Source organism: Mauremys reevesii, unplaced genomic scaffold (genome assembly GCF_016161935.1).
Source record: "Mauremys reevesii isolate NIE-2019 unplaced genomic scaffold, ASM1616193v1 Contig76, whole genome shotgun sequence".
In the NCBI taxonomy this organism is placed as follows: Eukaryota; Metazoa; Chordata; order Testudines; family Geoemydidae; genus Mauremys; species Mauremys reevesii.
The window spans coordinates 7,100-32,684 of NW_024100891.1; the positions used below are offsets into that span (position 1 = coordinate 7,100).

The window sequence follows — 25,585 nt, forward strand, 5'->3', positions numbered from 1 at the left end:
TATCTCACAAACAAGATCATATGTAAATAACTCCAGCTCTGGATTTTGTATATACTGTGTACATATTTCCTATTAAACTGTTTGAAGTATCTGTTTCCAATTGCTCAGAGGCCTGATTTCGTCTTTCAGAGAATTGGGGCTTCCTCAATGTCCTCTGTAACCATGATGTGGGGGCTTCCTCCTTTGCCCTTTCTCCGTGGAGCTGGACGAAGACCTCAGCTCAGCGCCTCTCTGGGGTCTCTAACCACTCTTCCGCAGTCCCCACAAAGCTAGCTCTAATCCCTGTAGTTAGTGGCCTGGGGTTTGGTTCTTAATCATATTCTCATCTTTGTTTTTCTGGGAGTTCAGTGTTGCTGATGAATTCTGGGTTGTAAGTGGGATGGACTGTGTTCTGGTGAGTTATCCTCCATCCTGTCTAGCCTATTTGTGGGTCAGAAGGCTATCTGTGAACAGCGTCTGTTTACTTACAGCCTTAGGCTCAGTGCCTGTAATAGTGCGTGAGGGAAGGCATCTCTGCTTTTCTACGCCAAGTCCCTGTTTGTGAACTGCAAGACTTTATCGGAGAGGAACCATTGGATTCCCTAGCTTCCCCCACTGCACTACAAGGGAACGACTGTCATTGGGTATCTCTGACAGGGTATGTCCTGCTGTGCTCACTGGTCTTGTGGCTTCTTAAGGGCCAGCTCCTTTTGTTAATAATTCACATTGGACTAGAGCTGGGTGAAGGCTGATGGGGCATTCACTGAGGGGCTCACCAGTTAAACTCCACAGTTCAGAGAATCCTAGAAATGTAGGGCTGGGAGGGTCCTAGAAATATCATCCCAGCCAGCACTATACTTAGACCGTCCCTGACAGCTCTTTGTCCAATGGGTTCTTAAAAACCTCCAATCATGGGGATTCCACAACCTCCCTTTGAAGCCTATTCCAGAACTGAACTATCTTTATAGTGAGAAAGTTTTTCCTAATATCTAACCTAAATCTCCCTTGCTGCAGATTAAGCTGATTCCTACTTCTCCTACGTCCAGTGCAAATGGAGAACAGTTGAGCGGGGTCCTCTTTATAACAGTCCTTAACATATTTGAACATGGTTTGAACATATTTGAGGGTTGGCTAAGATAAAGAGGCCCCTGGAGGAGAGAAAGCAGGTTACAGGGGTATGTGTGCAGCTTTCTTGGGGTGCCCAGGCTCTGAGTCACCTTGTTACTCATCCGGCGAGAGGAAGATTTTCTCAGGGAGCTGATATCTAGTCAAGCATAACACCACCGGTCTGTTAGCCAGCCTACCAATCTCCACAGGGCTCTGCCAGCCCTTGCTCTGCCTTGCATGGTAACAGTTGTTGCACCGCAGCCACGAAGTCCCTCTGAAAGTGTCCCCCAGAAGCATCAGGTTACTGTCACAGGACACTCACAGAAATTACCGGGGAACAGAATCTAAACAGCTTGATTGGTACAGCTCAGGATCAGATCTTTATAACCTCACAGCACTGAGACATATGTATAGTGGAATAATCTTAAATTCATTATCAAAGATTAAGATTTAAGAGGTACTGAGTCAAGATCATGGAAACAGAACTGGTTACATATAAAATGAAAATCATAACATGCTCCTTAGAATCTAAAATCAATTATTACAGCAGTTTTTCACCTAAAGCAATCTCCCAGCAGCATTAACCAACATATCTGGGATCCAACTTTCCTGAGGAAGGAAAAGGGCTTTTTGCACACTGTTCCCAGATGTGCCCGTTACTTTGGGGGTAGGCTCATTTATCAGGGTTACTCTTCTGGGGGAGGGGCTTCTGTAATTCAATTAACGTGCTGTGAAAGTCACTTGTGTGTTCACATGGAGCTCTGCTCCTTCCTCCTGCAAGTCCCCTCCCAATGGAGCTCTCCTGCAGGACCTAGGTTCCTCCAGCCCTAGAACTAGATGAACATGTGCACACACACACTAGCAGAGCAAGTCTGAGAGGACCAGGTCAATCAGCACTCTCCAGCTGATCCCCTCATGTGTTCCTGTACTCAATGGGCTGGGTTAAGCAGCACTTTCAAGATGGTACCTTTATGTGCTCCTGGTCTCAATAGGCTGGATTGAGCCGCACTTTCAGCTGCTCTCCCCCCACCAATGTTCCCCAAGTTTAACACATCCCTATCACAATTGTACTGGTAGTAACCCACTTGATGAGCAAACCCCACAGTATTTTGGGGCACTACAGGGATCTTTAGCTTAGGTACAAGAAGCGTCGCTGCAGAGTAAATGGGGGAAGCTAAAAAGAGTAAAATTCAGAGAGAAAAGCAACCAGCTGAACCATAACAGTTATTGATTGAATCATAGTGATAACCACACCAGGAGGGCTAAACAAACATAACAGTTACATTTTAAAGGTTAATACCTGAGGTAGGAAAGAAAACAGAGAGAGAGATGGATCTCACCCACTCCATGAGGCTTGAACTGGTCAGGGTTCCCAGATGATGGTGGTAGCTCAGGGTCCTGAGTGCTGAAGACAGGCAGAGCCCCCAGCACGATCAGTCAGGAGATAGAATCCTGGAAAAATCCTGATCCTGGAAAAGCAGAAACTGGATGGGGGTCTTCCAAGAAGATGCCCCCGAAATCCGCGGAGAGATGGTTGTACGTGTTTCCTTTGACTTTTACACACCAGTCACTACCCACTTCAATCATCACAGCAATTTGTTGGTTCATAATTCAAAGGGACGTCTTACTGGGCTACATCCCAAAGTCTGTGCTCACGCAGCCTGATCTCCTCTTTCTCTCCCGGTGCAGTTACATGGGCAGCAGTGAATGGAGATTCAGGTCCAATGGGCCAGATTGTATCTATTTAGTCCTTAGTGGACTTCATGGAGTCTTTGGCACTTCTCCCTTTTTGGGGGTAAACATTCTGCTGGGGGGTAGATCATTTTTGGTTTTGTTGTTGTTCGGGGTTTAGGACTGAAAGGGGGGGTCATTGTTGGAGTTAGGGGTGTCAGGGTTGGGATTAGGGGTGCCAGGGTTTAGAGCATGTCAGTGTTAGGGTTTATTAGGTAAAAGAGGGTGTCAGTGTCAGGATTTAGGGGTCTCAGTGTTAGGGTTTAGGGTAGAAGGGGTTGTCAGTGTCAAGGCTTGGGGGTTTCAGTGTCAGGGTTTAAGGTGTAGAAGGGGGTGTTGGTGTCAGGATTTAGGGGGCATCAGTGTTGGATTTTAGGGGTCTCAGGGTGGGGTTTAGGGATCTCAGTGTTAGGGTTTAGGGATTGAAGGGGTGTCAGGGTTTAGCAGAGGTGCTGGAACTAGGGGTGCCTGGGGTGCTGCAACAACCCCTGGCTTGAAGTGGTTTCCATTATATACAGGGTTACAGTTTGGTTCAATGGCTCTCAGCATCCCCACTATAAAAATTGTTCCAGCACCCCTGGGGTTTAGGGATGTCAGTGTCTGGGTTTAAGGGGTCTCTGTGTTAGGGATCTCAGTGTTAGGGTTTAGGGCAGAAGGCAGTGTCCATGCCTGGGTTTAGGAGGTGTCTATATCAGGGTTTATTAGATAGAAGGGGGTGGGGTTAGTGCCATGACTGTTGTTCTCATGATTGAAAGACATCTCCGAAGGGGATAGTTTTGAGCATTTACTAAAGATGCTTAGACTCTGGGCTGGCCTGATCTCCCCGGGCATTGGTTCCCCAGCCAGCTCCCCTCAACTGAGAATGCCTTGTCCACACCTCTCATGCGCTTCGTCCTGGGCTTAGTGACTTGCATTGCCTCAGAGGAGCGCAGCTGTCTTGGTGCTTCACAGGCCAAAGTTTGGTTTTTGATGTCACTGGGGCTTGATCCATTAACGCACGGGAAGCTGCCTGGGAGCTAGTGGCAGGACCTGAGCACCGGCCTGGTGTGCTAAATTCTCTCACACTGGTTTAATACGAAGCATCTCTATTGACTTGGATGGAGTTCCTCCACACTGATAAAGGAGTAACAGTAACTGAGATCAGAACCTGGCCCAGTTATAGGTCTGGCCATGACTGAGAGTCCATTCTTGGGTAGCTTTCTAGGAAGCATGTGTTCTGCTATACTATCCTATGCTGATGTCCTGGGATTAATTCTTCCTTTTCATGGTACTCGGGCGACTTTCTTATCCCAAATCTGTCCTTTGCTCCCCTTTAGGGAGGGTACAAGGGGGCTGAGCCTGATGTCTCTTTAACGGCTTTTGTGCTGATTGCATTGGAAGAGGCCAAGGACATCTGCAAGGATCAAGTCAACGTGAGTATCTCTGCACCGTAGAGTCACTTCTACGTTCATACCCAGGTTTTCCCATCTTTCCATCCCCTATGAACCATGCCCCATGGTGTTATGCTTATAAGAAGCACATGAGATCTTTTTCAGGGGAAAAGGCAGTACGCCACGTTTATTAAAGATACAACAATTAACATACGCATTCAATCACACACCACACACACACTATCCCACCAGTCAATGTTATAGTTATCAGTCCAGACTCTGGATCAATCTAGTGGCCAGCTCCGCGGAAGTCTTGGAAGAACGAACCCAGAGTTTCATGGCACCCCATTTATATAGTGATTTTCCTTCATTGGGATCAATGAATTCTTCTTTGAGTGCTTGCTGATATCAATTCCAGTTAGGTGTGCGCATGCGCTGCATGCACGGCTGTCAGAAACTTTTCCCTAGCAGCTACCCGTCAGACCAGCTGGGGAGCCCCCTGGAGTGGCACCGGTATGGCGCTCTATATATGACCCTGCTGGCCCAACCTCCCTTCAGTTCCCTCTTACTGCCTGTGATGGTTGTTCGAACAGTGGTTTCTTGCTTGCAAGTGGTCCACTAATCCCTGGCTCTTCTGCTTATCTTTGTATATAGTTACCCATTGTTAGTTAATTGTTCTCTTCTAGTTGTTAATTGCAGTCTTTAGTGGTTGGTGGGGGGGGGTTCCCCTTCAATGAGTGCCCCTTGGGGCTCCAGGGCATGCAGTCCCAGGGCTTCAAACCCTATAGCTCCTGCCAAGCCTATGCCTACGGGCAACCCCCATGACTCCTGTCTCTGGTGTCTGGGAGAAGCCCATCAGGCAGATAAGTGCAAGATCTGCAAGGCCTTCAAACCTCACGCTAGAAAGGAGAGGAACACTCATTTAAAACAACTCCTCATGGAGTCAGCCCTCTGTCTGCAGCAGGACCCGGCCCCGAGTGCTTCGTTGCGGAGCACCCCTCCAGCGGTGCCGCCAGCAGCACTCCCAGGGGTCAGCGGTCTCCCAGGGCCCAGAAGTGTTCCGCTCTGCACCGCTCCCACTCGCCAATTGCCCACAAGAAGCAGGCCAAGGACAAACCTCCACAATGGCCTGATTCAGGAACCGTAGCCTCGGCAGGGCACGCTGCAGTGCATGGGCCTACAGCCGACAGACCCTCTGGTTAGGCTCAACCCCCATGGGCTCCCATCTCCCCAGGAAGCCCAGCACTCCTGGACTCCCCACAGCTGCAGGTGGAGGAGGTGATGCCACCCTCCACCAGACACTTCTGAGGCCGCTAGGGGGCTTATAGAAATGATGGCTCCCAAGTCTCCAGTCTCGAGGCCTCCATTACCCCAAAGCCAAGCACCTTCAAGAGGCAAACCCACTATGTTTGGGCCATCTACCCCCCGACCAGGATCTCTGCATCGCTCCGAGTCCCGGCGCCGCTCCGAGTCCCGGTGCCGTACATATGCCCCGTGCCTGTCTGACTCGTGGCACTGGTCTGACTCGCGGCACCAGTTTCTCAGCCCCGACCCTTGGAGCTGTTTCCGTTTGAGGTGGTCATCAGCTAACAAGTCATGGATCCTGCTCAAGGTTCAGATCCCAATCTGTGACCTCGCAGCAGCGCTCGCATCGACCTCAGACTGCATTCCCCAGTCGTCGCTCGACGGACCAGCACTGCTCTACATAGCAGTACCACTCTATGTCGTGGCACCGCACCCCATCTCGGCACTGCTCCACCTCAGGATCCCTTGCAAAACCCAGATCCAACCCCACCCCCAGTGGAGGTTACACCTGGGGCTCGGGATGAACCAGTCCCGGAAAATCCAGAAGCTGCCATGGAACCACTCCTGCCGGTAGCGTCTTCCTCATCCTCTCCTGACCAGGAGCCACCCAGATGATGGGGCAAGTGGGGCAATTTGCCCAAGGCCCTGCAGGGCCCCTGGCCCCACATCTGCCTTCCCCCATCGCCTCAGCGCACCACATCAGGAGCGGCCCAGGACAGCGCTGCAGCGGTGTGGCTCCGGCAGGGCCTGAGCTCCTCCCACTGAGTCAGAACCGCATGGTAAGGGGGCGGGGCTGCGAGCCCCGGTCCCGCTGGAGCCACGCCACTGCAGCGCCGTCCAGGAGCCAGGGCAGCCTTCATGACGTGTATTTACACTTGTTATGACTTGGCAAAGGTTCCTCCATCTACTATTATGGCTCACTCCACCAGGGCTGTTCCCTCTCTTTTATAGTGAGGGGGAGCCAGCTGACTGAGGCTGTAGCAGTACAGCATGAGGACAGAGGCAGTCATCTGTAGGGTGAGGGAAGCAGGGCCTAGTGGGCAGAGCACTGGACTAGGTTTCAGGAGACTTGAGTTCTCATCCCACAACAGCTGAGGGATCTCAGGCAAATAACTTTCCTACTCTGTGCCTCAGTTTCCTTTTCTGTAATTTGGGGCTAAAAAGACTGACCTCCTTTGTAAAGCGCTGAGGAAAAGTGTGATATAAGAGTTTGGTATTATTAGATCTTGGATCCCGGTCAAACCAGCATGAGTGGCACATGGGGACGATACTACCCTCTCTCATCCCAGGGAGGCTTGCTCAGCCACTGTACCATTCGTGGGGCTAAACGGAGGACATCCTCCAGAATTGCCTCCATCTTTCTTCTTCAGGCTTGCCAGTCCTACATTTTCTCCATATGCACTTTGTCCTCCTGGCCACTGTCTTGCCACTATTTTCTTGGTCGTCTTCTTGCTTTCTGCCTGTAAACGTTACTCTCAAACGCCTCCCTAACAAAATTCCCTTCACAAGTGCTGAGTTTTATTTTTCCCAATGGGTGCTCCACCCCTGCTCTGCCCTGAGGCCCTGTCCCCACTCTGCCCCCTCCCCTGAGGCCCCATCTTTGGTCCGCCTCTTCCTGCCCCCGCTCCCACCCCCTCTCTCAAAGTCCCCCCCACCAGCCTGCCACTCCCTCATCTCCGTCCCCTCCCCCAAGCGCCTCCCAACAGCTGCTTGCTAATCAGCGGCCAGCCCTGGGGGCTTGATCGGCGGCCAGCTGGGGCAGAACCACTGTGGCTGGTGGGTGCTGAGCACCCCCTATTTTTTTCCATGGGTGCTTGAGCCCCAGAGCACACACGGAGTCGGCACCTATGACTCTCTTCATCCCCTCTTTGTACGTGCCCACCACGTCACCTCATCCTCCTCTCTTGCAGCTTCTGTCTGATACCACAGACCAGGGCCAGATTTTGAGGCAGGCAATCCAAGAAACTGCCTCAGGTGCTGGACTTGGGGGTGGTGCTGGGCTCAGGGTGCTGTTTTTGTTGTTAGAGACAAAAAGGACAATTGATGTTTCCGGTATTCTGTACGTGGATTCATTTTTCACTAACCTACTAGAATGTTCTGGATGTATAAGCTTTGTTTCTATAAGCTTAGAGGAAACTTTTTATTTGCTTATATATGGCATGAATAAATACAGACTTACAGCTCCTAGCGTGCAAATTTATCATCTTGTACAACAGGGATAAATCATACATGCTAATCATGCAGCGAAATCGCGAAATGAGCTACAAATGCAATAAAAATAAGGTATTCAAAAATTTAACAAATAGAGGGGGGGACACCAAAGATGCTCTAGGGCGCCATTTGGGCTAGGGCCGGTCCTGCCACAGACATTGGTCTCACTCCTGCTGACATTCTGCATGTGGTCCAGAAATGTCCCCTTTTGCTGCCCTCAAATATCTCACTTCCATGTCTTCAGCCTCCTCTGTCTTTCACCAGCACAAAATTCACTGTGAAATTAAATAAAGCTGGAAGCCACTTGAATTCGTAATGTGTTAATGTAACCCACACACCTCCTGGTGTGGTGTTCTGTCCCATCTAGTGGCACTGAGACCATGTAGAGAGAGCTTAATGAGCCTGCTCTAGAGTCTTCAGGCTTTTAGTTCATGCAGTAGAGGCTCATGCATTTAGCTCCAGAGGTCCCATGTTCAATCCTGCACCCCTCCTCGGCATTAACACTACTCAAAACCTCAGCCTAACCAACGAGTTTGATTTTCTTCCGTTTTCTTTGTCACCTCCTAGAGTTTGGAAGTCAGCATCAGCAAAGCCGCTGAATACTTAGCCCAAAGGTACCAGTCTCTAACCAGACCGTACACTGTGGCTCTTGCATCCTATGCCTTAGCCATGGTGGGGACACTGGACACTGAGAAGACGCTCATGAGAGCTTCGACAGGTAAATGAGTGCGTCTTATCAAGTACTGGAAAGATGTGGCCAAGTCAGGATGGGGTTCAGGGAAGAGAAGCAAAGGAGGTTGAAGAGGGATTAATTTATGAGGAACGAATAATGGGCATAGATTTGCTCCTTTTAGCCAGATTTGAGATTGATCAGACTGGGTATAAATCCAGAGTAACTCTCCTGGGTTGAGTGGAGTTACTCCAGATTTACACCAATGTGTCTGAGATCTGGATGTGGCAGAGATGTATGGTATTACTTGACCTCAGGAGGAATCTGAGAGCTCTGTACGTATATCTAAAAGATGTAAACCCCAAAGAGAAAAAGAGAAAACGGTGGCTCAAGAGGATGTAACTGGATGAAACTGAGCAAAGGATATAGAATAATATTACCCGCAAAGAAAATGGAGTTTGCCCCATTGTTTGGGATAGTTAAAACAGGGCAGGACAAAGCTGCTGTCTAGATATAACAATGTTGTGTTGAAAGGTGCCAGGTGGGTCTTTGATCCCCAAACAGTCACAGACCTTGGCCATGTCTACAATGCAGGGACTAGAGCGGCAAAGCTATGGTGCTGCAGCTATCCTGGTATCACCCCCTATTGTAGACGCAGACTGCACCGATGGAAGGGGTTTTCCATCTCTGTAGGAACTGCACCACCATGATCAACGGTAGCTAGATCAACTGAAGCATTTTTCCATTGACTTAGCTGTGTCTGCACTAGGCGTTAGTTTGACATAGCTATAGCAAGTGTGTGTGTGTGCAGATGTTTCACATGCCCTGAGTATCACAGCTATCACAATCTAAGTTTTAAGTGTAGACCAGGCCCTTGTTCAAGTTAATGGGTGTGCCAGGCACTCTTTCAGACTCAGTGGAAGGAGAAATCAAGACTCTTTCTGTAGTAGACACAGCTAAAAACAATGCAGGGACTGCCCAAGGCACACAGCAGGTCAAGAGCTCAGGCATGTGGGCTGAGGGGTTTCCCTGATGGCAAACACAGAGGCTAGCATGTTGGTTTTGCACCCTGTGCGTTAGAGGCAGAAACCAGCTGAAAGCCTGGAGAAGTGTTATGAAACAAGCAGAGAGACATTGCTTGTTGGGCCTAGAACTCACTTCAGAGGCAGAGTTGGGGATTTCTCAGCAATGAAGTTGCCTGCTGTTGGTTTCTCTCAAGCTCAGGGAAAACGGGGCTTTCTGTGCATTTTCATAAGCAATCAGGTTTACACCAGAGAACGTACCAGAGGCCTATCACCAATTCCTCATCCTAATTGAAACAATCCTCCCAAGACCCCAAATATTGGGTAGCTGCTCACCCCTAAAAGGGGCAACAATCAGTTCGACTTACTGATCCTCCATGCGGAAAGTTGGGGAAGGAGTCAGGCGATGGTATGGTCCAGTCAGATCTGCTCAGAATGAGTGGATCTCCTTGAGGAGAGTCCTTTAGCTCACCTTCTTTGCTGCTGCCTAGAGGGAAATCGCTGGGAAGAGCCAAACGCCCACACCTTCAACATTGAGGGCACCTCGTACGCCTTGCTGAAAATGAAGAAGTATGAGTTGACTGGTCCCATAGTCAGATGGCTGAGAGAGCAGAACTACTATGGAGGAGAATATGGATCTACCCAAGTGAGTATGATCCTTATAGTCCCGGGTATCCTTCCAAGACCGTGTTTTGTGGGCAGGTCTCCCATCGGAAGGAATGGGATCCGATCACTTGAGTCATTGTAGAAAGCCCTGGGGAATGCCCAGTAGAGAACAGTCCTGCATTGCCTGGGAGATGGGCAACGTGACCTATCAGGTCTTTGCCATTGTTAACCTAAGGCAGAGACCAGCACAGGGCATGACTGAATCGTCTCACTAAAGGCTCCATCCCGCCAAGGTGATGGGTGTGAGCACATGCTTCTCTTTAAGATAATGAGTTGTCCTGGGGAGTGAATGAGCCTTCTCTTCCCATGGGCAGAAACACACATGCATCTGGACTCATTCTAGCATTTGTTGTTTTTTGGCCATTGGTCTGGAGAGAGGGTACCAGGTGTGCAGGACCAACGGACTGAGTCCAAATGACAAAGCCATGGTAGATCATGACTAATCTGAATCAATTGGGCTTTATCCACCTCTAAGTAAAACTGTAAGCTTATGTATTTTAGATTCTTTTTTTAAAACTGTGCTTACACGAAGCACTGGAGAGGATGAAAGCCCTACTGCTAGTGACAGCTAAATAAAGATGGAGTGTCCTCAGATATCCCTCCCTTCCCTGGAATACAGGGGCCACCAGGAACTATAGGGTCTGTCTGTGTCCAGCAGCCGCAGTAGAGAGGCCCCTTTACATTCCTTGCTACTGAGTCTTGTCTTTTCTCTACCTAAAATGATGCTACAAGCTTGGTTGGGAGTGGTCTGTATTTCTGAGTCACAGGCCATGTGTTCTATCCCTAACATTGTTCTTTGTGTGGCATAGATGTCTCTATATAAGTAACCTACACACCTCCTGGGTATGGTGCTATGTTCCCTGTAGTGGCACCGAGACCACTTAGAGAGAGATTAATGTGTCTGCTACAGACTTAGCTAAGGGCCACATGGCTTTTAGCTCATGCAGGAGAGGCTCATGCATTTAGCAAGAGGTCCTGCATTTGAGTCCCAGACAAGCCCCAGTTGTAATACCTATAGACCTCTGGTGTGGGTGGGTGGGATCTAACTAATTAAACTCTCTAAGTGGTCTCAGTGCCACTAGAGGGGACAGAGCACCACACCCTGTGGAGGTGTGTGGTTTACATATACATAGAAGGAGCCACTTGCTGTGCTCTGTCCAGCTGACAATTGGCCCCTGTTAATAGCTAGGCGAAGGAAGCTAATTAACCATGCACAATATATTTATTGACCATGGGTTCTAGTCCTGGCTTGGCCACTGGCTTCCTGGGTGACCCTGGGAAAGTTACTTCCTGCCCTGTGCCTCCGTTTCCCCATCTGCAACATGGGAATAAAGATCTTGTACTGCTTTGTAAAGTGCTTGGAGATCTACTGATGAAACACATTACAGAGGAACCAGGTAATATTATTATATAACCCTTTGCCTGCGTGACACCCAGTGGACCCTTGGTGTTTTCTTTCATTGTATTTTTGGTTCCTCTTCCTTAAGAGTCAGTTTAAAAGCTGTCAGATGTTCAGTGCAATAGGACAATAAGGTGTATCTCTCTTGTCTTTTCCTGGTGTTCTAGGCGACCATCATGGTGTTCAGGCTCTTGCGCAGTACCAGATAGACATCCCCCTACACAAGGAGCTGAATTTGATTGTTTCTATTTTCCTGTCACATCATTCTAGGCCTATAAAGTACAGAATCTCAAATGAGGATGCTCTAGTGGCCAGAACAGCAGAGGTATCGTGCTTCTCTATGTGATTAGTACAGATCACTGATTATAGAGAAAGAAGATTTGACTAGAACCTCCTATCCAAACCATTTTGGGAAAGGGAGGGGCATTCATATTCCCGGCACCAGATCCAAATGCATCCACACTTTTGACTCAGATTTTTAAGACCAGAAGGGACCATTGTGATCATCTCGTCTGACCTTCGGCATGACACAGGCCAGAGAACCTCACCTACTAATTTCGGCATCAAGCCCGTAACTTCTAGCTGACCTGTGAGATGTCTCTTAGGTAGATATCCAGTCTTGACTTAAAGACTTGAAGTGATGGAGAATCCATCACATCCTGTCAGGCCCTAGGTTCTAGGCAGTCAGGCCTGGTGGTTGGAGCCGGCTGGAGCGTCAGGACTGGGCCAAGGGCAATGCTGAAATCAGGGTCTGGGGACAGGCCGTGGGTCAGAATCCACAGACAAGCCAAATCAGGATTGAAGTCAGAGTTCGGATGCAGGCCAATGGTCAAAGTCAGGTTGGAATCAGTCCGAGGGCCTGGGGGGCCAGGAGGCGGATGCAGGCTGGAGCGGGACTGGAGCAAGGTCAGAGCAGGGCACAGAGGAAGCTGAAGTGGGCTGGAACAAGACTCGGGCATGGCTGGGGCAGGAACAGGAACTGGATCAAGGGCAGGCCAGAAGCCTGGGGAGTCTGTAACACTGCAAGGCCGGAGGAAGGTCCCTGGCCGTCTAGTGCTGTTGTGCACTCAGCTCTGATGGGGACAGTGAAATACTTGTGCCTGGGGATCATCTGGCCTGAGCCCTGACCAGGGATAGTCACTGCAGGCTCCGTTGCAGGAGTGAGTCACCGCAGCTGGGTGAGCAGCCCTGGGCTGGGTGGGGTTTGCCTCACACATCCTGAGGTAAATTGTTCCAGGGTCAGTGGCCTGGAGTGTGTGGTTTTGAGCTGAATCCAGAAGTAGGAGGGGTTTGGGTTGCTGTTTAGGTTTGGCTCTGGAGAAGCAATACGTCTGAAGATCAAAGAGCTACTGCCTCGGAAGTAACCTTTTTTCTCCTTCATGCTATTGTCTCTGCAGAGTCCCCCCAGCCCCTCCGGGTGAGTGACTGTCAATCTCACCAGCTTCATTTTCTTCATTAGCTTCATTTGCCCTGTCTTTTAAATTAATAATAATAATAATAATAAAAATGAAGTACAAAAGAAAATTAACCCTGGATTAATTTTACAGCTCAAATGGAATGAAGACTTCACTGTGAAGGCAGAAGGAACTGGACAAGCAACAGTAACAGTAACGATAATTTATAACGCAAAGCGAAAGGAAGATGAATCTCAGTGTAAGAAGTTTGACCTGAGGGTATCGGTTGAAGAAGCCCAGGGTGGTAAGTAACCACCTGTCTTTTCTCTTCTGAAGCTTGCTGTCAATCCTCAGATCATGGACAGCAGTGGATTTACACCAACCAAGCACCATCTCTGCAATCACATTCTTAACTTTGGAAAGTATTTTTGTGAAGCTTCTACAAACTCTCCCAGTTCCCAAGTCCTAAAAATTATACCCATAGGGCAGGCACTAAATAATATTTCCAGCTGCTACATGTTCTAAGTTGCAACCAATGCAGGGTCCTTCTAGATGCGGGAGCAGATGCTGCCTTCTCTCATCCTGGCACTTGTTAGCAGCATAGTTGGAGCATTGGATGTGGATGGGAACACAGGCCAGCTACTCTGGGTATTGTCTCCCTCTAAAGCAGAGATGAGCCCATGCCAGGAAGTCTGGTTACAGACCCAAACTTCCAGGGCACACATTTCCAGACAGCATGGGTGTGAAATCAGCATGGGACAGAGGTCAGGATCTTCAGCACCCAAAACACAAGCCTCTGTGGCTTGGTCTAAAGGAGCAACTTCCTTTACCTGGGAGTAGCTGATTGTTATAATTGCTAGGGCTGGCCAGTAGCGGGAGATATGCTGGTCTAATGCGTGGTCATATGATAGAGGGATCCAGGATTTTGGCACTGCTTTTACAGAAACAGGAGCCAGCTGTAAATTGTTCTTAACTTTCCCAGCTGCCCAAATTCACACCCACGAGTTCCCATTGTTTCAGTCTCCTCTTTCTGCTAACCCTAGACCGAAGGCAGCACATGAGCTGATATTCAGTGGCACTCACACCACCCACCTCCTGGCCACTGGTCCAGGGCTCTGCATTTTAATTTAATTTTAATTGAAGCATCTTAAACATTTTAAAAACCTTATTTACTTTACATACAATAGTTTAGTTATATGTTACAGAAAGAGACCTTCTGAAAATGTTAAAATGTATGACTGGCACACCAAACCTTAAATTAGAGACAATAAATGAATACTTGGCCCACCACTTCTGAAAGGTTGCTAACCCCTGCCCTAGACTGTATTTCATTTGTGCCACTCAGCTGGGAGAGGCTTTTTAGTTTGCGTGCCAGGGATGGGAAGAATTTTTTATGGATTGCTGGAGGGGAGGGGAGGTTTATTGAGGGATTTTTCACATCTACTCTAGGACCTGTTTGATTACTAAGCGATATTAGTACACCTAAAAAACAAAAGAGGGTTTATCTGGCATGAAATTTACACTGAGATATTAATTTCTTTTGTCTTCTGCAATGTTTCCAGTTAAGAAGCCGGATGGAGCGATGCGTTCAGTCTATATATTAAAATCTGCATCAGGTGAGAACAATGCCCTTTAATGATAGATGACAAATAGATGGACCGATGCAGGGGGTAGCTGGAGAATCCTGGGCTATGATTTTTTTCTATGGAATGGGCAAAAAAGTTATAATTAAGCAACAGGAGCTGGTGGAGCGATCGCAAAAATCAATGTTCAAGTGATGAATTCTGATCAAAAGGGTATTTTCTCTTCTCCTCGTTAGGTTCCTCGGTGTGGTTGATGCCACAATGTCTATCATCGATGTCTCCATGCTCACTGGCTTCTCACCAGACATGGAGGATCTTAAGAGAGTACGTCAGTGTAATCTGAGAACAGGGAACGTAATAAACAATGCAGTGGCTCGACTGGGGCTTTCAGATAAGAAAATCCAATGCAGCAGATGAATAGTCAGACTCCAGAGTTAAACCTGGAGGGAGACCAGACAGCTCTAAGGATTGGTAACAGCTTTAGGAAACCACAACCAGTTGTCTCCAGGTCGGGGATGGCAGTTTTGGGGCATTCATAGAGGAGATTCCAGGGGATGAATAAGCCATGAGCGCAATGTCCAAATTCACAGAAACAAACAGGGCCCTGGGCAAATTTTGCAGGTTGTGCAGGCTACTTTGAAAATCTGGCCATACAAGTTCAGGTCAGTTCAATCCTGCTTTATTGGATAGCAAATTGAGAGGCTGCTGTCATTTGACTAACAGATGTTTTGCAGCATGAGCTTTCGTGGGTGAATACCCACTTCTTCGGATGCAAGCAGGATTCCACAGGATTCTTTGCTGCTTCTACAGAACCAGACTAACACGGCTACTCCTCTGATACTTGTCATTTGACTGTGCATGCCAGAGCAGAATGCATTTGATACAGTCTCTTGTACAGTGGGGCCACAGTTTAAAAAAAAAATGATTTCCCTTTTGATCCTCTGACCTACATAGTGCAGTTATTTGGGCCTGAAGAACTGTGGATACAAAAAAAAAAAAAAAGAGGCTGCACAAAAAAATCCAGGTCCTGAAGGATTCATTGCAGTGAATTGCTGCCCGGGTATAAAATGAAGGTGAAGTTTAGCAAACAAACCCAGGGATGTTTCCAGCATTGGTGCTGGTGAACAGGGGCCGCTAACAGAGGAGTTTTGAGAGGGAGTTTGGAAAGGGAGTGATGTACAGTCGCCATTCTTGTTGGGCAAAAGTCAACATGGTTTCTGTAAAGGGAAATCTTGTTTTACTAATCTATTAGAGTTCTTTGAAGGGTCAACAAACATGTTGACAAGGGAGATCCAGTGGACATAGTGTACTTAGATTTCCACAAAGCCTTTGACAACGTCCTCGCCAAAGGTTCTTACATAAATAAGTTGTCATGGGATTAGATGGAAGATCCTTTCATGGATTGAGAACTGGTTAAAAACAGGGAAGAAAGGGTAGGAATTAATGGTATATTCTCAGAATGGAGAGGAGTAACTGGTGGTGTTCCTCCAGGGTCAGTCCTAGGACCAATTGTCCTGGTCTGCACCCTCACTTGAAACTGGGCGGTTTCAAAGTGAGGACCAGCATGTCTTCCCCCACCCCAAAATCCTAGGGTAGGTCTCCTTCGGCTGCCACCACCCGGTCAATTCCGTGGGCAGGACACCCTGTTTCCCCCTTGGGAACACAGATCAATTCACAGAGGAGGAACCTTCCCCTCCCCTCTCTTCCCTCTCTCCAGCCTGCTCTGAAGAGGGATACCTGGATTCAAACGCCTTGAATCTCTACACACAGGAAGCAGCCCACTTCCCCTCCTTCCCCTGAATTTCCCCAAGGAAGGAATTAACCAAGTCCAAAGAAAAGAAAAGAATTTATTAAGAGAACAAAAAGAAAATACAGAATCTCTATGAATCCAAGCTGGGCACTCATAGGGTATAACCTTGCTAAGTTCTGGAGAGAATCCTCTCTCTTTCTCAGTACAACCAGTACAAGCAGAATTAAGAATAATCAATAACAAACACACAGAATTGCAAACATAGGATTATTAGATAAGGACACAAAGTATCTTTCTAATACTCACTATCTTGACTAGAAGAAATTAGTTCAGAAAGGTGGAACTTGTAGGGACTTGCTTAACTCGTCTGGTCTCTTGAACTCCAAACGGCCAAAGACAAAGACCCCCCCAAACAGAGAGAAAAAGTTCCCTCCTAGGAGTTTCAAAATCTCTTCCCTGATTGGTCCTCCGGTCAGGTGCCCACCAGGTACTATGCTTTAACCCTTTACTAACTATTCATGACACGCCCCCCAAATCGTCACAGTGGGATCCACTGGCAGCGATTTCTTCCTAGAACTGTAAAACAACCAGAGTGATAAAACACATGCACTATTACATCGACTACTAAGCATGAAAACATATTAAGAACAGTGTTTAGCCACTTGATTCTGGGAAACTTTCACGAGAGAGTGCATCAGCAACTTTGTTGGAAGCTCCTGAAATGTGTTGAATGTCAAAGTCAAAGTCTTGGAGAGCTAAGCTCCAGCGGAAGTTTCTTGTTGTTTCCCTTGTTGGTGTGAAGCCACTGTAGCGCAGCATGGTCAGTTTGTAGCTGGAACTGCCGGCCCCAAAGCGTATGGGCGTAGCTTTTCCAAGGCATACACAATGGCGTAACATTCTTTTCACTGATGGACCTGTGGCTTTCCCTCTCAGACAGTTTCTTGCTGAGAAGCACGACAGGATGGAAGTTGTGATCCGGTCCTTCCTGCATTAGTACCGCTCCTACCCCACGTTCAGATGCATCAGTGGTAACTAGGAAGGGTTTGTCAAAGTCTGGGGCCCTTAATACAGGGTCCGACATGAGCATCGCCTTAAGCTGGGTAAAGGCTTCCTGACACTCATCAGTCCACTTAACTGCATTTGGCTGGGTTTTTCTGGTCAGATCAGTTAGTGGAGCAGCGATTTGGCTGTAGTGTGGTACAAATCGCCTGTAATATCCGGCCAACCCTAAGAAGGATTGGACCTGTTTCTTTGATCTTGGGACAGGCCACTGTTGGATAGCCTCCACCTTGGCCTGTAGGGGGTTGATGGTTCCTTGACCCACCTGGTGTCCTAGGTAAGTCACTCTGTTTTGGCCTATTTGACACTTTCTGGCCTTAACAGTAAGTCCTGCCTGCTTGATGCGCTCAAAAACCATTTTCAAATGTTCTAGGTGTTCGGGCCATGAATCAGAAAAAATGGCCACATCATCGAGGTATGCAACTGCACAGTCTCCCAATCCCGCTAGTAGACCATCCACCAGCCTTTGGAAGGTGGCAGGTGCATTCCGCAGTCCGAATGGAAGCACATTAAATTCATACACCCCTGCATGGGTGATGAAGGCAGATTTTTCCTTGGCAGGTTCATCCAGTGGTACCTGCCAGTATCCCTTGGTTAAATCAATGGTAGAAATGAACTGGGCATGTCCCAACTTTTCCAATAGCTCATCAGTGCATGGCATTGGATAGTTGTCTGGACGAGTTACAGCATTTAGCTTACGGTAGTCCACACAAAAGCGTATTTCCCCATCTGGCTTGGGAACCAGAACCACTGGAGATGCCCATGCACTGGTAGAAGGGCGGATGATACCCATCTCCAACATGTTGTCAATCTCCTTTTTAATAGCAACTTTGGCATGAGGTGACACCCGGTAGGGTGGTGTTCTAATTGGGTGAGCATTACCTGTGTCAATGGAGTGGCAGGTTTGCTCAGTCCGTCCTGGGTTGGCTGAGAACAAGGTGTCGAAGTGAGTGTACAGCTCCTTGATCTGTTGCCGCTGTTGACATTGCAGGGTTGTGGAGAGGGTCACCTCTTCCACACCACCATTTCGTTTACCTTCGTAGTAGACACCTGCAGGCCACTCGGTGTCATCTCCTTCCTGAACTGTAAAGTGACAGACCTGTAATTCTCTGGGATAAAGGGCTTTAGAGAGTTAACATGAAACACTTTAGGCTTTAAAGAGGAATCCGGGAATGCTATGAGGTAGTTAACAGCTCCCAGGCGCTCCTGGACCACGTATGGTCCTTCCCAGGATGCTTCCATCTTATGGGCCTGTTGCGCCTTCAAGACCATGACCTGGTCTCCAACCTTGAAGGAATGCTCTCTAGTGTGTCTATCATACCAGACCTTTTGCTCCGCTTGAGCATCCTTTAAGAACTCTCGAGCAAGGGCCCAAGAGTCTCTGAGGGTGTTTTGAAGGTTGCTTACAAAGTCCAGGATGTTAGTTCCTGGAGGAGGCGTAAACCCCTCCCATTGCTGTTTCACCAGCTGTAATAGCCCCTTAACCTCATGGCCATACACCAGCTCGAATGGTGAGAAACCTAAACTGGGATGTGGAACAGCCCTGTAGGCAAACAGCAACTGCTGTAACACTAGATCCCAAGTATTGGAATGTTCATGTACGAATTTACGGATCATGGCCCCAAAGTTCCATTGAACCTTTCCACTAGGCCATTAGTTTGGTGATGGTACGGGGTGGCAACCAAGTGATGCACCCCATGAGTTTCCCACAGGTCTTTCATGGTCCCTGATAGGAAATTTGTTCCCGAATCTGTAAGAATTTCAGAGGGCCAACCCACCCTGGTAAAAATGTCAGTTAAGGCCTGGCACACAGTGTTAGCCCTGGTGTTGCCTAGAGCTGCTGCTTCCGGCCATCTGGTAGCAAAGTCCACAAAAGTCAGTATGTACTGCTTTCCTCTGGGGTCTTCTTTGGGAAAGGACCCATAATATCTACAGCTACTCGCTGAAATGGGACCTCCACTATGGGAAGTGGTTGGAGGGGCCTTGACCTGGTCTTGGGGTTTTCCTACTGTTTGGCATACCTTACAAGACCGGACGTACGTGGCTACCGCCTTGCCCATCCCCTCCCAGTCAAAGGACCTTCCCAACCTGTCTTTGCTTCGCTTCACCCCAGAATGGCCACTAGGGTGATCATGGGCTAAGCTTAAGAGCTTTTCCCGGTACTTGGTCGGAACTAGCAACCGTTTTTGAGGATGCCAGCCCTCCTGGTGTCCACCAGAAAGAAATTCCTTGTATAACAGTCCTTGCTCCACAACGAACCGGATCGGTTAGTAGAGCTGAGAGGCGGTGGGTTGCTGCGTGCCGCCGCTCATGCTTTCTTGAGGCTGTCATCGGCTTCCTGCTCTGCTTGGAACTGTTTCCTTGAGGCGGAGACACCAGTTCCTCTGGGAGCGATGTAGGTGATGAGGTTGTTTCCGTTGACTGTGAACCGCTCTCCGCTGGTGCACAAGGCGTCATTTCAGGCTCGGCTGAGCCTCTTGGGTAGGGTTGTCTGCTGGTTTTTCCAGTTCAGGCCCGTTGTCGCCCTCTGGCGGTGGAGTTGTAATAGCTGGCGCCGGTGCTGGCGCTGGGTGCCCTTCCAGTTCCGGTTCTGGGACTGGATGTACTATGGCTGCTGTCGGTGTTGGCCTGGGATCCGGTTCCACCACCTCTGTCTGGGTCTCTGGTAACACAGACGGGGTCCTGGTGGATGGCTCAGGAACAGGGATGGGTGCAGCAGCTCGTCTGGCTTGGCTGCGTGTAACCACTCCCTCTGTTTCTGGCGGCTCAACGTGATGGGCCAAGTGGTTGCCCAGGATCATGGGGACAGAATAATTGTCATAGACAGCAAAAGTCCACGTCCCTGACCAGCCCTTGTACTGGACAGGTAAACGCACTGTAGGCAATGTTACAGGTTTTGACATGAAGGGGCGGACTGTCACTTTGGTTTTCTGGTTGATGAATTTGGAGTCCACGAAGGTTCGGTGGATAGCTGACACATGTGCTGCACTGTCTCTCCATGCGATAACTTCCTTTCCGTCCACTCTCAAAGTTTCCCTAAAGCAGACGGGTATTTGAGAGATATCTAATTCCGGGGTTCCTTGGTGTGCAGGTGCAAGGAGTTGGACCCGGTTCAGGTTCTTTGGGCATTTGGCTTTGATGTGCCCCAGTTCATTGCATCCAAAACATCGCCCACTTGATGGGTCACAGGGTTGTGTTGGTTTACTGGAAACTGGTGAGGTAGAAGAAGAGGTAGGGTGTGACTGTGCTTGGGTTGTAGGTGTGGGCTTGATTGGCCCTCGATGGTAAGGTTTAGTCTCGGTGGGTACCTTGTGTGATTCGCTCCCTTTGGCAGTAGCTTTCGTGTTGTCTACCGATGCCATCCATCTGGCTCCAATCTCTCCTGCGATAACTGTCTCTCCAGTGAGAGTTTTTGGTTTACCATCTTGGATGTAGCGTCTAATGTTCTCAGGAACACCATCTAGGAACTGTTCCATCAATATCAGGAGGTGTAGGTCGTCTAGCTCCTTAACCATGGATCCTGATATCCAGGAGAAATAGTGTTTTTCCAGGTAAGCGGCGTGCTCTGGAAATGACATCTCTGGTTTCCATTTCTGGACTCTGAAACGCTGACGGGCGTGATCAGGGGTGATGCCCATTCTGAGTCTGGCCTTGGTTAGGAACAGTGGAAAGTCATCCATCTGTCCTCTAGGCATTTCAGCTGCCACCAGGTATAATGGTCCTCTGAGCTTTGACATCAGCTCCAGCATGTATTGATCTTCAGGAAGATGGTATCCAATACAGGCCCTCTCAAAGTTTTCTAAGAAGGCCTCAACATCATCCCCTGCCCTGTAGGCGGGAAATTTTCTCCGAGAAGGTTGATCAGTAGGTTGAAGAGGGGTTGGATTGGTTGGCTCCTGCTGCTTAGTCTTTGCTAATTCCAGAGCCTGCTGGTGGGTCTCCCTCAGGATTTCCATTTGTCTCTTGTGCTCAGCCTCTTGTTTCTCCAGCTCCCTCTTGTGGTTAGCTTCTTCCCTGGCCCTTTCTGCAATAATTAGTTCCATCTGTCTTTGATGTTCTTTTGTTTTTCTTCAGCCTGCAGCCTGGCCAGGTCGAGTTTGCTAATTGTTTCACCAGTACTCATGATTGTGTGCCTTCTGGTGCTGGCCACACCCCTATGCAGTCAGTGAACTGTCTCTGGTGTTTGACAGTCCCTAACCCTGGCTATGATAACTTGAGTAAAGAAAGAGAAATCAATCCTTTGTATAGCAAATTGTGGTTTGTGGACTGTCACTGTTTTGTACTGAGATAGAGGGAAAGATTAAAAAAATTCTCTGTCTCCCTCTGCTCTGAGTTGCTGTATTCAGCAGCCCAGCTGAAAGGCTGCTGCTAACAATACCCCTGAGAAAAATCTCGTCTATTTCCTCAGGGATCTGTTCTCCTGTCTCCTGATCCTTTCAAAAGACACAGGGAGAAAAAAAACCTGGCTGGAGGGTTTCTGTCTCCCCCCCAAAACCTGTTTTTCCTGCTGGATGGGAATGTACTTTGTGGAGCACATCCCCCCACCTCAGGAATCCTGAGTGGTATCTCGTCTCACAATGGACGAAAACACCGCTCCACAGGGGGGCTTTGTAACAGAAAGCCCTGGAAGAAACTGAAAATCTTCCAACCCTGCAACTGCTACAAAGCTGCCTGTCCAAGCAACAAGAAAGAAAAGAGAATAGCTCCCTTCAGCGTAGCCCAGCTGAAAAAAAAACTCCTTGTAACAATGGGTTCAAACTCCGCTGCCACCATGTCCTGGTCTGCACCCTCACTTGAAACTGGCCGGTTTCAAAGTGAGGACCAGCATGTCTTCCCCCCACCCCAAAATCCTAGGGTAGGTCTCCCCTTCGGCTGCCACCACCCGGTCAATTCCGTGGGCCGGGACACCCCTGTTCCCCCCTTGGGAACACAGATCAATTCACAGAGGAGGAACCTTCCCCCTCCCCCCTCTTCCCTCTCTCCAGCCTGCTCTGAAGAGGGATACCTGGATTCAAACGCCTTGAATCTCTACACACAGGGAAGCAGCCCACTTCCCCCTCCCCTTCCCCTGAATTTCCCCAAGGGAAGGAATTAACCAAGTCCAAAGAAAAGAAAAGAATTTATTAAGAGAACAAAAAGAAAATACAGAATCTCTATGAATCCAAGCTGGGCACTCATAGGGTATAACCTTGCTAAGTTCTGGAGAGAATCCTCTCTCTTTCTCAGTACAACCAGTACAAGCAGAATTAAGAATAATCAATAACAAACACACAGAATTGCAAACATAGGATTATTAGATAAGGACACAAAGTATCTTTCTAATACTCACTATCTTGACTAGAAGAAATTAGTTCAGAAAGGTGGAACTTGTAGGGACTTGCTTAACTCGTCTGGTCTCTTGAACTCCAAACGGCCAAAGACAAAGACCCCCCCAAACAGAGAGAAAAAGTTCCCTCCTAGGAGTTTCAAAATCTCTTCCCTGATTGGTCCTCCAGTCAGGTGCCCACCAGGTACTATGCTTTAACCCTTTACTAACTATTCATGACACCAATCCTATTCAACTTATTCATAAATGATCTGGAGAAAGGGGTAAAAAGTGAAGTGGCAAAGTTTGCAGATGATACTAAACTGCTCAAGATAGTTAAGACCAAAGCAGACTGTGAAGAACTTTAAAAGGATCTCACAAAACTAAGTGATTGGGCAACAAATTGGCAAATGAAATGTAATGTGGATAAATGTAAAGTAACGCACATTGGAAAAAATAACCCCAACTATACATACAATATGATCGGGGCTAATTTAGCTATAACTAATCAGGAAAGATCTTGCAGTCATCATGGATAGTTCTCTGAAGACGTCCACACTGTGCAGCGGCAGTCAAAAAAGCAAACAGGATGTTAGGAATCATTAAAAGTGAGATCCAGAATAAGATGGAGAATATCTTATTGCCCTTATATAAATCCATGGTATGCCCACATCTTGAATACTGTGTACAGATGTGGTCTCCTCATCTCAAAAGAAGATATACTGGCATTGAAAAAGGTTCAGAGAAGGGCAACTAAAATGATTAGGGGTTTGGAACGGGTCCCCTATGAGGAGAGATTAAAGAGGCTAGGCCTTTTCAGCTTGGAAAAGGGGAGTCTAAGGGGGGGATATGATAGAGGTATAGAAAATCATGAGTGGTGTGGAGAAAGTGAATAAGAAAAAGTTATTTACTTGTTCCCATAATATAAGAACTAGGGCCACCAAATGAAGTTAATGGACAGCAGGTTTAAAACAAATAAAAGGAAGTTCTTCTTCATGCAGCGCACAGTCAACCTGTGGAACTCCTTGCCTGAGAAGGTTGTGAACGCTAGGACTATAAGAGGGTTTAAAAGAGAACTGGGGCCAAGGGCTCTGGCTGGGGGTGCCAGATCTGGGGTGGGACCACAAATGAAGCCTGCAGGGTGCAGGAGGAGGTTCCAGGCTGGGGCATGAGGTTGGGGTGCAGGGAGCAGGCTAGGGCTCTGGCTGGGGATGTGGGCTCTAGGGTGGGGCCAGGGATGAGGATTTTGGGGTGCAGGAGGGAGTTCTGGGCTGGGGCTACAGGTTGACATTCAGGAGGGGGTAAGGGTGCGGGGTCTGTTAGGGAGTTAGGTTGTGTGAGGGGGTTCTGACCTGGGGCAGGAGCTTGGGATGCAGGAGGGGGGTCATGGTGCAGGCTCCAGCCAGGCAGCACTTATCTCAGGTGGCTCCTAGAAGTGGTGACATGTCCCTCCGGCTCCTAGGCAGAGGGAGCAGGGGGCTCTGTGTGCTGCTCACGCCCGCAGGCACGGCCCATGCAGCTCCCATTGGCTGCAGTTCCTGGCCAATGGGAGCTGCGGAGCTGTCACTCGGGGTGGGATCAGTGCGCAGAGCCCCTGTGGCCACTCCTGCGCCTAGGAGTTGGACATACTGGCCGCTTCCGGGACCTGTGCAGAGCCAGGACAGGCAGGGAGCCTGCCTTAGCTGCGCTGTGCTGCTGACTGGAGTTGTCAGGGTCCCTTTTCAACCAGGTGTTCTGCTCAAAAAACAATCTCCTGGCAACCCTAGGTGTGGAGTAAGTAGCAGGCTAGTAACTTCCATGATACAATCTGCATGGGAGACGTGATCACAAGCATGAGCTGCAGGACTTTCATAGAGACGCTGCCTTACCCACAATGCCTCTTGCTTTTTCTTATTCACATTTAGCTTTCCCAAGGGGTCAACAGATACATTTCCAAGTTTGAAATCAACAAAGCCCCATCCGACAGAAGCAACCTCATAATCTATGTGGACAAGGTAAAGACTCAACAAGCGGCTTCTCTGATCTTGTGTTAATTTCATGGGCTCCTGCTGAGCCAAACTGCACTCCCAGATATACCCTGGCATCCCCACAGACGTCAGCAGGTTGACAAACTGCAACCCACGGCCAAATTTGATTCACTGGTCCAGATTCAGTCTTTCCACTAGGAGTAACTGAATGGGCCAGATCCTCAGCTGGTGTATGTGGATGTAGGTCCATTGACTTTAATGGGAAATGCAATATCTGATATTAAGGTTGAATTTGCTTCTCTGTGCCATTCACTTCTTCTTTCCTTGTTCCTTTCACTTCTCTAGTTCTTCTTTCCCCCACCTGCCTCACTTTTCTTTCCCCAACATCTCCCTTTCTTTTATTCTTTTTCATTCTCTCTTCCATCCAGCCACCCTTCAACCTAAGCAATCCTATTATTTCCCCCGCACCCAGGTTTCTCACAGAGAGGAGGAATGCCTGCAGTTTAAAGCTCACCAGTTTTTCGAAGTGGGGCTCATTCAGCCGGCATCCGTCACAGTCTACGACTATTACAGCATAGGTAACAGATCGCAGCTCTCCTCACCATTCAAGGCACCTGGCTTCAAATTCTGCTCTGGGTCACATTGGTATCATTACCTCTTGCAGTCTTTTGCTGCAGTATTTAGGTATTATTGCCCCGTGTAACAGAGGGGATGCACTGGAAATAGAACCCAGGTGTCCTGAATCCCAGTCTTCTGCTCTACACAAGCTCACTCTCCCTTCAACTTTTCCAGATTACTGTGCCCCTTTCAGGAGTCTGATTTGTCGTGCATCCCCCAAGTTTACCTCACTTAAAAACGACTTGCTTACAAAATCAGACATAAAAATACAAAAGTGTCCCAGCCACACTAGTACTGGCAAATTGCCGACTTCCTCATTTTTTAACATGTAAGTATAAAATAAATCAATTAGAATATAAATATTGGACTTATATTTCAGTGCGAGCCATGAGCCTGTTTTCACTCATGAGTCGTGTCATTCAGTGGCTGGAGAGCGGCAGCTGCTGGCC

The 25,585-nt window shown here is 48.4% G+C and overlaps 1 pseudogene; it reads left to right on the top strand.

Moving 5' to 3' along the window:
- The first annotated feature begins 379 nt into the window (after window positions 1-379).
- The window catches only part of LOC120394733, a 32,882-nt pseudogene continuing 7,676 nt past the window's right edge, over window positions 380-25,585 (top strand).